Genomic DNA, 6,119 nt, shown 5'->3' on the forward strand with positions numbered 1-6,119 from the left:
TATTATTTTGTAAGAGCATTATTTGCCTCATTGCCTGCCAAAGGGGATTTCCCTAATCCAATCAGATATATTGTCGGAGTTCGGTGCATTCTCCCTGCTAAGCCCAACTTATTCATGTGACTCATACTAGTAAATTGATTAAAGAATAAGAGAATAAGAGAATGAAAGAATGGGAGATTCAGAGAATAAGAAAATGAAGAGAAGTGATGAAAATTACATTTAGAAAAATGAGAGTTACAATTCTATTTTTTTTTTAATACAATGTAGTGAAGAAATATAGTTAATGCATAATTGTTTTAATACAATTGAGTTGAGAAATATAGTTAGTGCATAATTTATATGATTTCAGTTTTATATTAGTTAAATGTCAAGACTAAATAGTTTTTAATTTGTGGTTTAATACAAATATTTTTTTTGTTAAAGTTCTATTGCCGAATAGACTAATAAAAAAATAATAAAACCTTGTTTTTATGTATATGATTCATAAAATATATATATATATTTCTTAAGAGTGACCCATGGGTTGGTTTAATACTGCTTTAATATATTGGTTTATGCCACCCATATTCAAATTATTTTCATTTTCTCATAAATATATTTCTAAAAAACTTCTGTTATTGATCACATGCCATCTATAATCGTTTCTCCATTTAATATATTTTGCAATATGTACAAATTTTCCGTAATCAATATTGGCAAATAGTTTTGGTCTATTTTATTTTGATCGACACTCTCAATTTTTCAAACATAATTAAGCGTGAAAATATCTTAGATATTGTAAAGTAATGACCATAAATGGCACGTGCATGATGTTGTAACCAAATAAGTCAATAGTAATTTTTTTATATACATCCTCATACTATTGATTTGATTTTAGAGGAATTGTACTTTATGACTTAGAAAAAAACTATAATTTAATAACTAACTATTATAACCATACAAATGTAATATACTCTATATAAACTATAATATATACCAATTTACCCTTGTCACCACCCACCATCACCATCTCCACCCTCTTACCATCACAATCAACACCCCCTACCATCACTATCCCCTCCGGCCACATCACCAGCCACCACCGCCGGATTCCGGCCACCACCGCCGGATTCCGGCCACCTTCGCCGGTGACCACTGCCGGACTCCAGCCATCGTCGCCGGTCACCACCACCGGACTTCGGCCTCCGACTACCATAGGTGGTCACCACCGCCGGACTCCGGCAACCCTCGTCGGCCACCACCGCTGGACTTCGGCAACCCTTGCCGACCATCACCGTCGGACTCCGGCCACCATAGCCGCCTCCGGCCACCACCACCACTACCCCTAAAACACCAAAATAGTAATTTTCCATACACTTTCTCCTATTCTTCTAATTTCTTCAATTATACTGCTATGTTCTTAATTATATTATTGATTTTGGTTATACAGCTAATTCACCCTTGATTTTATATATATTTGTTTTTGAAAGTTGGATAGTCTTTGAGAAAGAAAATAAGAATTGAGAACAACTCTGTTTGATATTAGAGTTAGAGGTGTCTCTGACTTTATAGCAATGGTATTTCTGTATTTTTACAGCAAATCAAACTATACTTAGATATTAGATTGATTAACCAGCGACCGAAACGTGATAAATAGATGTCGTCGGAACGTGTCGCTGGCGACAATTAAAAGAAGGAAGAGAGCATGACCTATATGAACATAATTTGAATAGGACTTTTCATATACGTACATATAAATATTTATAAATTGGGTCATTTTAAGAATAGTTTCTTTTCATTGACGAGTAATAAAAATCATTTATAATCATTCGGATTAAAAATACTTTGCAAGTTGGGTCATTCTTAATAAAAGTATGAAATATTGTTTGTAAGTACGATCATTCTTAATAAACAATATTTGTAACTTGGGTCAGTAAAGATAATTTATAAGTTGGCCTAATGCATGGCGGGGTGATTGTTCCCCGGGGCGAATCATTGACATACAAAGAATAACTTCCACCATTTGCTCCCATTTTTTGCTTCCACGTAGGGGATGTGGAGTTCCGCGAAGGTGTTTTCCATCTATGATTCTTCCAAAACAATAGGAAGTGTTAGTTCATATGGCTACATACTCTTACCAGATTAGAGCCAAAGTAAGAGCATTATTTGCCTGCCAAAGGGGATTTCCCTAATCCAATCCGATATACTGTCGGAGTTCGGTGCATTCTCCCTACTAAGCCCAACTTATACTAGTAAATTGATTAAAGAGCCGGATTAGACAGGTTCAAGTCACTGATTGTTTTTTTTTCTGTATATATGTATCTAGATGAATAGATGCATTGACTATTTATATATATGTAGGGAGATATCATATTAATAACGTGTACATCATCATATGATGTAAGCATTTTATGATAATGATACACTTATTATTGAATGCAATTGCGACTTTGTAGCTCATTTGAGATTGCATCAAAATTTCGTATCTTTTAGGGTCTTCAGGAGCACCAGGTGCTTTGCATTGGTTCCCATGGATTCTTCTTCAAAGCCATTTCCATCACTATCGTCAGTGGTTTATTTCAGTCCCAAAACTTAGTAAAATAGAAGAGTTTTTTGAATTTTTCTCTTTCTCGGATGGCATATTTTCGGATGAATTATCTCCTTCGGCTCTCTCATTTCTTGTTTCCGTACACCATTCAATACTAGCAGAAGAACTATATATATATCCTCTCTTTTGAATTTTTTAGAACGATTAGAAGAACCTTCATCGTCACTAGACTCATGCCTTCTAACCTATCTTATTCATTAAAAGGAATAGGGCAAACGATGATCTATATATAATATATATATATATATATATATGTATGTAGGGTTGCTTGGCATTTTGACTTTGAGTGGGTCATAACTCGTAAAAAGGACACAACAATAAGGCCATATTGATGGTTTCTTTATATATAAAAAAAGAGAGAACCAAAAGGGTGAGCACAAAAAGTATTCAATTTCTAGAGCAAACTGAGTGAAAGTATCAATGCATTACACAACTCGAGTCTTGCAAGAATATCTGACGCATCGAAAGCTCAAAAATTGGCGCAAACATATCACTGTAAATTGTTCGATTGTGATAGAACAGCCCTCAAAAGGCCATCACAATGTCATCAAAACTATAAGCACCTAATAAATGAAAGTATGTGGTACACATATGTAAGGTAAGTAGTGTTTGGGAGACACATGCTCAAACAGACAAAAAGGTAGATTATACAAATAAAAAAGAAAGAACATATGCTTCCAATAACACATACTATAATTAAACAATTTCTTGCATTTCATATAATAAGGATGAACTATTCGAATGATTTTCTACAAAGTTGTAATTTCAAAAAAAAAAAAAAATCACTCAGTTGTGTCTCTTGTAAAAGTTGTGTAAAACTTTGTTCGCAAAACAAACTTTCTTATTAATACAAAAAAAAACACGAACAAATGTTCCAATAGGGAAACAAAATAATTATTTATTCAATGTTTTATTTCAGTTTACAATGGAGTCACACTTGCAAGCACAAAGCAGAAAAGGAAAAGTGGGATTTGCCCTCAGAGATAGGAACATAAAAGCCACTGTATTATTCGCAAAAACAAAACAGAAATAGAAGAGGAAAAGGAGACTTAATTAGTCGTATGACTTAATCAGTCTTGCTGGTACTTTGGGTTGCGCCATCGTCGAGTTAGCCTTTCATCTCCGCTGATGCTTCTCCGTCTTTAGTAGCCTTCGCTGGTGGAGGAGGCTCAAATCCTACAAGTGTAAGACCTCCTTTTTCTTCCCGTGTTGCAGATACACAAGTAAAATATATTATAGTTCCATCAGACTGATGTACCCCTAAAACTTTATCAGTAGCTTGTATCTGGATTAAATTTGGAAGTATCTCTATATTTATGAAAATTGGTTCCGTAAATACAACAATTACAGAATCTGCAATATCAAACTTCTTGCCAACCTGATCATTAAGATAGATTTTGTTCAAATCGTACTTGAGAAGATATTCTTTAACATCATCTGGATTCTCTATAAGAATCTTTGAATATAAATCATATTCAGTAGTGATATAATCATTGATCTCTTTGGTAGCTCCATAAGCAAGAGCCGACCCCTCACCACCACGCGTCATGTATATGTGTGCAGGCTTCGTAGAATTATTATGAACCTTTTCTACATATGGAGGCTCTGCTGCAGGCTTAGAAAAAACCTGTTTTGTATTTCCAGACGCCATATTATAGGAGAAATATTTTCAGATGTATATATTTTGATGTAACAAGTAACGAAGTAAGCCTTCTTCTTAAATAGACTTCTCATTGTGATCTCAACGGCTCAGATCCTTCAACACTCTTTCTAATCCAACGGATGCAAATCTTGGGACAACTAAACGGTTAAGTCTAACATTTCAAGTTATTCATTACAATAGAGTATAGACTATTTGAATTACATTTGTTCTTTTTGTTAATTATATTTCTTAACTATGACCCAACTTACAAGTTATGTTTAATAGAACGATCCAACTTACAAATTATATTCTTTACAGAACAATCTAACTTACAAATAGTATCTAATACAGAAAGACTCAACCTCACAAATTATTCTTATGAAAAGAATGACCCCCGCTTACAAATATAACTAAGAATGACCCAGCTTACAAATTAAATTAAAAATGATCCGCCTTACGAATAATAATATTCTATACAGAATGATATACCTTAAGAATAATATATACTGTATATTGAAAAACCCAACTCACAAATTATTCTAATCAAAATAATCCGATAATGTTGGTACGGGATTCAGCACCCCCGACATACCGAGCTAAACCAGAAATACTAATTGATTAGTTAACCGGGAAACCGGTTAAGGGCTTGATTAGGTCAACAAGAAGTCAGTTCGGCCAAAGTGTCACCTTGAAGAAGAAGAAGCCGACTTCCACTTCGGCACGGCGGCCGAATGAAGCAATGAGGCAGCTTTCCGTATCTCACTTCGTCCGATAAGGAAAGTGAATATATATTGTAATCTTAGAGCATGTATAAAGAGGGGGAGACTTCTCCATTGTAAGATATCGAGAATTAAAGACAATAATCGAGTTCTCCTTTTGTTCTAGGCAATAAACCCTAATTCCTTTGAGTTCTACTTCTTTACTTTAATTCGAAGGCATAGATCTGTTTTCTAGAGATACAACTCTATTGAATTTATTTCCCTCCTTAAACAAATTCATTGTTGAAACCTAGTTTCTACAGATAATATTTTATATAGGAAAATCTAACTTATGCATAATATTTTATACAGAAAAACCCAACCCGCAAATTGTTCCTATAAGAATATGACTTTGACTTATATATATATTTTTTTTAAACTAACATACAAATTATAACAAAGATGACTACAAATTTATTTTTAGCAGCCGTATATAAAAAAAAAAATCAAAGAATGACCTGTGGTTGGTTTTATAAGTTTGTCTACGCCATGCCATATTCATTCAAATTATTTTTATTTATAACTCATAGTTATCTCTCAGAGGAGACAAAATATCTAAAATTAAACTGATTTATTTGGTTATATTGTCAATCACAGGTACAGCCTCACACTCACAGGCTATCTCTATAGTCGTTTCCATTAAATATATATTTTGCAAGATCAATTTAATTTGTAAAATTAACTTGATTTTGATCGATATCCTCAAAATAACTTGGTTTTGATCGATATCCTCAACATATAAACTTGGTTTTGATCGATATCCTCAATTTTCCAAACAGAATAAAGCGTGAATTTTCATAGATATTGTAAAGCAATTACCGTAAATGGCCTGTGATGATGTTTAGTAAGTTAATAAAATTTTAATTTTTTTTAACAAAAAGAAAAGTCAGAAAAAGTTTTAATATTTTAGTCTCCATGCTAACGATTATTATATATTGATAGTACACTATCTTATTATATAAAGTTTGGGTTTTAAAAGTTAGCCATTAACAAAATTTTAATACGTGTCAAGTTATTAATCTAAGATTTTGACATGTGTTAAAGTTAATATATAATAGGAGAGATTTGAGATTATGACAAAAAATAAAAAAATTGTTTAAACAAAATTAATAATGTAAAAAGATAATTATTA

Source organism: Camelina sativa, chromosome 3, assembly GCF_000633955.1.
Source record: "Camelina sativa cultivar DH55 chromosome 3, Cs, whole genome shotgun sequence".
Classification (NCBI taxonomy): domain Eukaryota; kingdom Viridiplantae; phylum Streptophyta; class Magnoliopsida; order Brassicales; family Brassicaceae; genus Camelina; species Camelina sativa.